Below are 11,297 nucleotides of genomic sequence, written 5' to 3' on the forward strand. Positions count from 1 at the left end.
ATACCTTTTAAATTAATTATTAAATCAGCAACATGTTTCTACTTAAATCTTCCCCAACTGGTAGTTGCCAGAGGGAAGGAGGATGGAGGTTATGGGTGAGACAGGTGTAGGGAATCAAGAGGTACAAACTTCCAGTTATAAAATAAATAAGCCATGGGGCTAAAAAGTATAGCATAAAATCTCTGCCACCACCATCTGCACAGTAACCATGCAGCCCTACTCCATCATCTGCTTCCCTGTTCGCAGCTATGTGTATGCTGCTGGCTCACCAGAGCCAGAGCTGGAAGAAGGAGGTGGTGACCGTGGAGACAAGGCTGAAGGGCTCACTCAAGGCCACCTGTCTCTATGGGCAACTTCCCAAGTTCCAGGATGGAGACCTTGTACCAGTCCGTTGCCATCTTGTGATATCCAGGCTACTCCCTTGGGCTTTCTGGGAAGGCCCAATGGGAGGCGGCTCTGGTGCGCATGGTGAATGATGGCATGGAGAATATCCCCTGCAAATACCTCATCCTCATCTATACAAACTAGGAGTCAGGCAAGTAGGAGTAAGTGAAGGCACTACCAGGCACCTGAAGACCTTTGAGACCATACTGTCCCAGAACGAGGGGGGTCAGGACATCATCATGGGCAAAAGATCTCCTTTCCAGACTTCAACCTGCTGGACTCATTGCTGATTCACCAGGTCCTGACTGTCAGTTGCCTGGACTCATGCCCCGGATCTCAGCCTACCTGGGCACCACAGCACTCAGCCCAAGCTCAAGGCCTTCCTGGCCTCCTCTAATCATGAGAACCTCCCTATTAATGGCAACTGGAAATAGTGAGGGTTTGTGGCACCCTCAGCAGAAAGCAGGAGCTGCCTGCCTTCTTTTCCCCAGAACCAATAAAATTTCCAAGAGAGAACTTTAAAAAAAAAAAAGTATAGCACAGGAAATAGAGTCAATTTTATTGTAATAATGTATTATCACAGATGGCAACTATACTTATGGTGTTTTATAATGTATATAATTCTCTAATCACTATGACTGTATACCTAAAACTACTATAATAGTGTATGTCAACTACATTTCAATTAAAAATGCATCTCCAAAACAAGAATTAAATGGCCTTATGACACTTTTTTTAAACCTAAGAAACCACCTTCACTCTATTTTTAATTAGAAAGCAAAATTCTCTTCTCCTCATGATACTTCTTTATATGGCAGCTATTTGCTCACTGTTATTGGACATTTAAATTCTTTTTTGCTTAAGCTTCTTATTTACTCCTTTAGAGGTTGTTGATACCATAATGGGAATGTTTTTGCTAAGTGCTAACTCAGCAGGAATACTTCAAAAACTGTTCTAAAATGTCTTGAACACTGGTAAAGTGGGGAGGGAAGGTTTATCAAAAAAGGGTATGGAGTTTTAAAGTGAGCTTATGAAGCAGATTAAAACAGTCAGAACTTGCAACAGTAGAAATTAATTAGTTTCAGATTTAAGGAAAAAAATTGTAAAAAAGTGTGAAAGGGCTTCAAATAACTGAGTAACAGTGACCTACATATCCATACATAAATCAGGTTGCATTCAGATATTTCTTTTTAAATTCTCACATTATCACCAACTATTAATCCAAAATTATGCCCCAATTACATATATAAAGTATCCAGATCATGAGTTGCAAAGTCCCACCATGAGACAGTCTGATCACATCTGCAGTATCTTATGCAACTCTTTGTGCCATATTTTAAAAAAGTATTTCCAGAAGCAGGCAACCAAGATTGTGAGTAAGCCTAAAATTCCACAATGTTTAGTGTGAGGAAAAGAAACTTAGGGGACACTTGATCCCTATTTGCAAATAACTTGATTACCATATTAGAGAAGGAATATGTTTACTCTGTGGAGCTCCAGAGGGTAAATTTGAGCGAAATGATAACTCAGCGTGAGCAAACATCTTATGAAACTCAAAAGAAACGGGCTGCCTCCTGAGGTAGCCAGCAACTCACCACTGACCATGATCTAGCAGGGACTAACACAATTCATCAGAGATGCAATACTACAGTGAGATTAATTACTTGGTGGTTGTTTTAAATAAGGAAAATTCATTAGACTATCAATAGGATTGCTACAAAAAGGTCCAAATGACCTTTTAGGGTTTATTAACCTACCAAAATTTCAAAGTCCCTTCCTATTTTTAGAGGAATGAAATGCATTTAATGAAAAGAAGCATAAGTAGTTTGCAAAATAACTCCATGAATCACTTTTTCCCCCAATTTTATTATAATTTTTATTTTGGTAAAATCTGACTTTTTACAGATTAATTTCTTTTTAGGCCATGGGCCACTGGTTCATAAATTAACTATATAGTTTAGTTATATCAGTTTTATGTTAAAAACTTATTTTAAAAAGAAAGTTATAATGATTTAAATTATACAATGGGGAAAAAGACTGTGTCTTCAATAGTGTTGGGAAAACTGGACAGCCACAAGCAAAAGAATGAAACTGGACCCCTCTCTCAAACCACTCACAAAAACCAAGTCAAAATGTATTAAAGATAAGCATGTAAGACTTAGAACCATGAAACTCCTACACGAAAATATAGGGGTAAGCTCCTTCACACCAGTCTTGACAATGAGTTTTTGGATTTGAAACCAAAAACAAAAGCAACAAAAGCAAAAGCCAACAAGTAGGACTACAACAAAAGCTTCCACACAGCAAAAGAAACCATCAACAAAATGAAAAGATGACCTATGAAATGGGAGAAAATATTTGAAAACCACATATCCAATAAGGGGTTAATATTCAAAGTATACAAGGAACTCACATAACTCAATGGCAAAAATAAAAATTTAAAAAAAGTTAGGAAATGAACAAAGGACCTGAATCAACATTTTGCCCAAAAAGATATACAAATAACCAACAGGTACATGAAAAGGTGTACAAAATCACTCATCCTCAGGGAAATGCAGACCAAAACCACAATGGTATACCACCTTACACCTGTTAGGGTGGCTAGTATCATCAAAAAAACAAGAAATACCAATTCCTGGCAAGGATGTGAAGAAAAGAGAACTTTTGTACACTATTGATGGAAATGTAAACTGGTACCACTATTATGGAAAACAGTATGGAGCTTCCTCAAACAGTTAAAAATAGAACCACCATGTGATACAGCAATCCCACTTTTGAGTATACATCCAAAGGAAACAAAACCACAATCTCAAAGAGATATCTATATTCCATGTTTATTGCATCATTATTCACATTAGCCAAGGTACGGAAACAATCTTAGTGTGTCTGTCAGCACATGAATGGATCAAGAAAATGTGGGGTGTGTGTGTTTGTAGGTGTGTGTGCATGTGTGTGTGTTTGTGTGTGTGTGTGTGTGAGAGAGAGGGGGAGAGAGAGAGAGAGAGAGATGGAATATTATTTGACCTTAAAAAGAAGAAAATCCTTTTACTTGCAGCAACATGGATTAACCTCAAAAGTTTTATGTTAAATGAAATAAGTCAGACAGAGAAAAAAAAAACTTCATGGTATCACTTACACATGGGATCTTAGGGGGAGAAAAGGAAGGAGGGAGGGAGGAAGGAAGGAAAGATGGAAAGAATGAAGAGCGAGAAAGTCAAACTCATAGATTGAACCAGGAAGAAATTGACAACCTGAATAGACCGATATCCAGTAATGAGATTGAAGCAGTGATCAAAAACCTCCCAAAAAACAAGAGCCCAGGACCTGATAGATTCCCTGGGGAATTCTACCAAACTTTCAAAGAAGAAATAACACCTATTCTCCTGAAGCTGTTTCAAAAAATTGAAGCAGAAGGAAAACTTCCAGACTCTTTTTACGAAACCAGCATTACCCTGATCCCCAAACCAGGAAAAGACCCTACGAAAAAGGAGAATTTCAGACCAATATCACTGATGAATATGGATGCTAAGATTCTCAACAAGATCCTAGCAAACAGGATCCAACAGCACATTAAAAAGATTATCCACCATGACCGGAAGGGATTCATCCCTGAATAAGGATGGTTCAACATTCGCAAATCAATCAATGTGATAGAACAAATCAATAAGAGAAGAGAGAAGAACCACATGGTCCTCTCAATTGATGCAGAAAAAGCATTTGACAAAATCCAGCATCCATTCCTGATGAAAACGCTTCAAAGTATAGGGATAGAGGGAGCAATCCTGAACTCCATAAAATCTATCTATGAAAGACCCACAGCAAATATCATCCTCAATGGGAAAAAGCTTGCAGCCTTCCAACTGAGATCAGGAACACGACAAGGATGCCCACGCTCACCACTCTTGTTCCACATAGTACTAGAAGTCCTAGCAATGGCAATCAGACAACAAAGAGAAATAAAAGGTATCCAAATTGGCAAGGAAGAAGTCAAACTCTCTCTCTTCGCAGATGACATGATTCTTTATATGGAAAACCCCGAAGACTCCACCCCAAACTACTAGAACTCATACAGCAATTCAGTAACGTAGCAGGATACAAAGTCAATGTACAGAAATCAGTGGCTATCTTATACACTAACAGTGAAAATACAGAAAGGGAAATTAGAGAATCGATTCCATTTACTATAGCACCAAACTCATAGAAATAGGTGCTGGGTGGGGGAATAGCAGAGGCCAGAAAAAGGCTACAAACTTTCAGTTTTAAGATGAATAAGTCTGAGAATATAATTTATAAAATGGTTACTATAGTCAATAATACTGCATAATCAAAATTTGCTAAGAGAGTAGAACTTAAATTTTTTCACCACAAAAATAAAGGTCAATATGTGAGGTTATGGATGTGTTAAGTAACTCAATGGTGGGAAACTTTTTGTAAAGTATGCATATATCAAATCATCATGTTATGCCCTTTAAATGTATTATAATTTTATTTGTCAATCATATCTCAATAAAGCTGAAAAAGACAATATAATTCAAAACTGAGATGTGGGGCGCCTGGGTGGCTCAGTGGGTTAAGCCACTGCCTTCAGCTCAGGTCATGATCTCAGGGTCCTGGGATCGAGTCCCGCATTGGGCTCTCTGCTCAACAGGGGGCCTGCTTCCCTCTCTCTCTCTGCCTGTCTCTCTGCCTACTTGTGATCTCTTTCTGTCAAGTAAATAAATAAAATCTTAAAAAATAAATAAATAAATAAATAAATAAACCTGAGATGTGTAGAGTAGTAAGAGACTTTAATTCTCTATTTGTCTTCATACATTCTAAAAAGTTTTCTGTTAGAATTTTTGAAAAATTCTTCCAGAAAAGTTCTTTGCTTAGCTTACTAGAGATAGACTAGTCTTTAGCGAATCATGTCTAAAACAAGAGCCAAGCACTGCCTGGAAGAAACTAGCCCAATTCACAGCTTTACCTGGAAAAGTTTTGCTACAATGGGGCCAATTTTTTCTTCAAGCTGACCATTTGCACAAGGGTAAATATTAACATACAACATAGAGCTGTGCAACTAAATGAAACCAGAGTAAGTGTATTTTAGCTCCTTCCAATACCTGGACAAATTCTACTTGATGGATAATAATATTAATAAACATTTTAAACTTCAGCTCTGTGCTAGATCTATCAAGGTACTGGAGAAATAAATATGACGTATATATTGACTGTCTCTATGCCCCATGAAGTTCAGTCTAGTGAGAGGGACAGACAAGTGGTAATGGCAATATGATGTAGTATAATAGAGGCAGTTACCATGTAAGCATAAAACAGGAGCAAGGCAAGTGGGTTATCCTAGAGATTATATTTGAAAGTGGTTAGTTGGGCAGGCAAATAAAAAGATCCAGACAGAAAGTATAGGCTAAAAAAACAGACCCCTTGAAAGAAAATAAGGTGTTCTTACTGGGTGAGTGAATTTTATACAGAGAAGAGTGGAAGACAGCACCAGATATTGTCAAGGACTAGACCAAGAAAGGAATCTTTGTAACTCATAATTGGGATTTTTAACTTTATCTTATACATGCATGTGGGAGCCACTACCAGGCTTTAAGCAGCAAAGAGACAAAGAAATTCATACATTGGAAAGGTCACTTTAGAAACAATGTAGAGAACTACCTTGAAGAGGTAAGTGTGGAAGAAGGAAAGTTCTCAGAAACTCTTGCAGTAATCTTCTAGGTGAAATACACCATGCTAGAGGTGCCTGGGTGGCTCAGTCTGTTGAGTGTCTGCCTTTGGCTCAGGTCATGATCTCCGGGTCCTGGGATCGAGCCCCATGTTGCGGGGGGGGTGCTGCTCAGCAGACAGTCTACTACTCTCTCTCCCTCTCCCCACTCATGAGTGCTAGCGCGCTCTCTCTCACTCTAATAAATAAATGAAATCTTAATAAAAAAAAAAGGAAATACACTATGTTACTAAAGTGAAGCAGTGGCACTGGGGATGAAAAAGAAGGGACTGACTTGATATATTTCTGGAAGTATATCAGAGTTAATGAAACAGGTGAAAATTTGGGGTGAGGGAAACGATGATGGGACAACATCATGTATGACTCACCTTTTTCTCTGAGGCTGTTGGTGGATAAAAAACATCAATACAAGATGAACAATAGATTTAAATATTATAAATAATATTAGTTTTGAAAAACCTTTTTGGGTTTTGAGGTGCCTATAAGACATACATGTGTTTTGGTGAAAGTATCTAGTAAGAAATTGGGGTTAAGATCTGGAGTAGGACATTCCTTCCTCAAAACGGCTTCTTAATTACTCAGTGTTGGTGTATTCAAATAGCTGCATAGGTTAATGCATCTGCTGTCCTGAAATAGGTTTCCCACTTCTGATGATGACATGCTGCAGTTAAGCAAGATATTTATTATAATAAAATGTACGTAGAATTATAAGGTAAAAAAATCTTAAGAAATTATTACACTCTTCTTTTTGTTTTAGATTGAAAACAGCACCAAATGCATTCCCAGAAACACCATTGACTTCTTTAAAATCTCTGGCATGGATGACTAACAACTCCCTTGATAACGTTGTCTAGCATCTCACCAAGCTGATAGGAGGATTTTGCTAATGCTCGTCTATATCCTTCATGCTGCAAGTGTAGTTCTTTCTGGTCTTATCCTTAGTGGAAATGGAGAACAGCTGTTTAATGCTAATGGAAAAATCAGCAAATTTAAAATTGTTGAATACACACTTTGGATTTTAACTGAATTATGAACTTGGCAATATTTATGAATTTAAAGCATGAAAATATAAACTAGATTCATCACGATATTTTTCCAACTGCATGGAAGTGTGATAAAACAGTGTTCAGAATTCTCAACATTCAAAAATCAAAGCACTGCCCTTGAAATGTTGTTCTGTGAATCTTAAAGTGATTAAATATTTTTGGATAAAGTACTGGAAGTATTTTTAAGCCATACAGATTTCAAATGAAATGGGCAGTACTAAAAAATGAAATAAGTCACTATTTGCATTCCTCATTGAAATATCAGGCACCCACAATCTTTAGAACCTTCAATATTGTATCCAACTGTAAAATTTGTCAGTAGTGGAGGTTTACATGTGCTTTAAATGAAATATTAGTAAACTATAATCATGTTTATGTAATTCCAAAGGGTGAACATAATCATTTTTTGCAGTCCTAAAAGCCATATTTATTTGCGCTTGCTCATTCTCACATCTACTGATTTCAGGGATGGGTAATAAAAGGAAACTGAAATACAAGAGAAAAATGATTTTCTTGAATTAAATATAATTCATTCCCCATTTCTACCCCTGACTAACTGAGTCTCAGTAAAAATATTCCCCATCTCTTGAACCTATTTAGCCATATTTATCCTATGAAAACACAGCTGTTTGGTCATTGGAAGCTAAAATTGGACACTTCCAACTTCTTAACCTATTTAAACTCCAAAGGGGGAAATATACAGGGGAACATAAATCTTGCAGGTGATCTATCAAAAAATGTAGTTTTGTTTATCTTCAAATTTAAGTGACTTTACAGTGTTGTAAATAGGCTGAACTACAATGCAGATGGTGAATAAAGGAAAAATGTTTTTCTTGAAAATCCTCTGTGAACCAAAAGGCCATATGGAAATTAAACACATAACCCCACAAAAATAAAAAACAAAACATGTGGGATGGACTTATTTGCTCTATAAACTTATTATTTCCTAAATCTGTGGAGACAAGAGAGGAGTCATTAACAAAACCAGAAAAATGTATCAAAGAAACACATGACCATGACATGAATACCTAAACCTTTACATGACTCCACGTTTCCAGGACTCACCAAATGACCTCTATCAAGTCCATTGCTTTAAAGGTGTCTTAAGAACCCCAATCCTGGAATAAAATAGACCTGAATTTATAATCCTGATTCTACAATGTACTTCCTGGGTGACCTTAGTCAAGTCACAGGCTTTATTTTTTTTAAGATTTTTAAAATTTATTTTAGCAAGAAAGAGACAGAGATAGTGAGAGAGAACACAGGCAGGGAGGAGAAGGGGAAGAAGGTTCTCCACTGAACAGGGAGCCTGACATAGGTCTCAGTCCCTGGACCCTAGTAGACGCTTAACTGGCTGAGCCATGAAAAAGCCCAAGTCACAAACTTTAATCTTTGGTTTTCTCATCACTCAAAGGAGGATACTAACGTTTACTTTGCAGGGCCGTGTGCTGTCTAAATGTTACAATCATGCAAAAATGCCTAACACGCAATGCTGAATTACTATAGTTATTGTTATGACTTCACTTATTTTATCAGTCACACAGATTAGTGTAGTACTGTTGCTTATTTAGTACATTTTCCACTGTTTCATTATGACTGCATTTTTCTTGACCACACTGGTCCCACATGTGAAATACTCTCACATTAACCCATATATAAATACCCATCTACTAATATGATGTCTTAGTAACACATCCATATGTATCTGCCAATATTCTTCTCTTTAGAGAATGTTTCCCAGTGTAAACTAAGAAAAAGACTTCTGAACTCTGTATTACATTTAGCAGTGTCCGAGCTATTACAGCTCACATGCCTACTATTATGAAAAGAATAATGATTAACTGCATCTTTGAACCATTTTATCAACAACCCTACAAATCTGTGATACTTGTTAAAGATTGACAGCCTATATCTACTGCTTCTATTCAGTCTATCAAGTTGGTATTGATGAAATTAGTTCAGTATCATTCCAGAGGAAACAGAGATGACAAATCACAAGTGAGACTAGATGCAAATTATTAAACATGCTATATTTGATAAAGCATTAAGGCTATCAAGGGCTCCAAATTCTTATTCATCACCTGATACACACTATATTCCTATGCACTAAAGGACAAGTCCTGCATGTATACATCTGTGTGTGTGTGTGTATGCATGGTTTATGAAATGGAATACACTAAGCCATAAAAAAGAATGAAATCATGCCATTTGCAATAACATGAATGGAGCTAGAAAGTAGTATGCTAAGCAAAATAAATTAGTCAAAGACAAATACCATATGATTCCCCTCACATATTGAATTTAAGAAACAAAACAAGCAAACATGAAGGGAAAAAAAGAAAGGCAAGCCAAGAAACAGACTCTTAACTATAGAGAACAAAATGATGTCTACTAGAGAGGAGGATGGATTAAATTGGTGGTAGGGATTAAGGACTGTACTTGTTGTGTTGAGCACTGACTAGGTGATGTATGGAAGTGTTGAATCACTAAATTCTATAGCTGAAACTAATATTATGATGTATAGTAACTCAAAGGAATTTAAGTAAAAACTTAATCAGATATTTTTAAAAAGGACAACTCCTGCAATACTGAATATTAAAAATTGTACTATCCTAGAAGTCCTAAGTATCCTCCAGATTTAATAGACTATTCTATAATTTAGGCAATATAATGTTACCAATTATAGCTCAATATTCTTTTTTTTTTAAAGATTTTATTTATTTATTTGACAGAGAGAGATCACAAGTAGGCAGAGAGGCAGGCAGAGAGAGAGGAGGAAGCAGGCTCCCCACGGAGCAGAGAGCCTGATGTGGGGCTCGATCCCAGGACCCTGAGATCATGACCTGAGCCGAAGGCAGCAGCTTAATCCACTGAGCCACCCAGGCGCCCCATAGCTCAATGTTCTAAGGTGTTATTCTATTTTCTGTATAACAAAGAAGAAATGATTACTAAAATAAAATACTATCTTTATGAAAGCTTCCAAAATTCATGTCAACTGTAAATGACATTTTGAAATTCAAAAACAAAAATTAGATAGTGGTGATGGTTTCAAAACTGAATATGTTTTTTAAAAACCACTGGATCATATACTTTAAAGGGAGTGGATTTTATTATCATCATTTGGAGGGCAAGAAGAGTGCAAAGGAGAGGAGAAATAGAGAAAAGAATGAGTCAAACTTTTATTAACTAAGAACAAATTAACATTGCCCCAGGTGGTCTCCAAAGCTCTTATTACTTACCTTCTTTTTGCTAAGTTTAAATCTGGAGCTAGGGGATAAAAAGACAGAAAATACATAAATCATCCTCAAAGGACAATATAGAAAAAAAGAGGCCATGAAGTTTAAGAAAGGGAGCAGTGAATGGAATGATAAGTGGAAGACCACATCAATAGAAATTCAAACTTCAAATTCAAACTGGAATTTCCACTTCTTGAAATCAATCTCAAATTAAGACTATGTGAATAGTCACCCATTTTCAAACTTGAAAATACAGCAAAGATATTTGAGTTTTGCCACCCTTCCTTAGAGGTGTTTAAATGTGATTGTAACTACCTATATGGTCATACAAATGTACCCTTACATTCCCTTAAATTACCAGATTGATACCTTGGAAGTTTCTTATGTTTAACATCTAACTGATTCACCATCAAATGTGGTCAGCTTTGACTTCTGCCCTGGTTATTGGATGGAAAGTTTATCTTGGGTTATCAGCATTATCAAGTTTTTAGAGCACTTGGTTGGGAAAACTGCCCAATTTTGTTTGTTTGTTTGTTTGTTTTCTGTAATTATTTTCTGGTGAATATTCTATAGCTGAGAATTTTTAATAAATCTTACAGGTCTTATTTATGTTAAGGCAAAAAATCCCCACAAACCTTGATAAATGTCTGATTCTTCTGAGTAAGGCCTTACAGAAACAGAAAATTTTCACTGTACCAGGCTTTATTAGCCTCTTTGTATGGAAATATAATGTTAATGTAGGGTTAGGTTTTCATCTGGGTTGATTGCAATGTCCTAAAAATACTTTTTTTCAATAACTTCCAATGTTAAATTTGCAAAATTAATTATACTTTTCATGCATTAATGAAGAGAACACAAATGAAACATCACTGCTGCATTTTGTGAAGTGTTGACTTGAAGAGACAAAGG

General features: G+C 36.4%; 1 pseudogene; it reads left to right on the forward strand.

Moving 5' to 3' along the window:
- Positions 1-208: 208 nt before the first annotated feature.
- LOC123934723 lies at positions 209-818 on the forward strand (annotated as a pseudogene).
- Positions 819-11,297: the final 10,479 nt, after the last annotated feature.

This window comes from Meles meles, chromosome X (assembly GCF_922984935.1).
Source record: "Meles meles chromosome X, mMelMel3.1 paternal haplotype, whole genome shotgun sequence".
In the NCBI taxonomy this organism is placed as follows: domain Eukaryota; kingdom Metazoa; phylum Chordata; class Mammalia; order Carnivora; family Mustelidae; genus Meles; species Meles meles.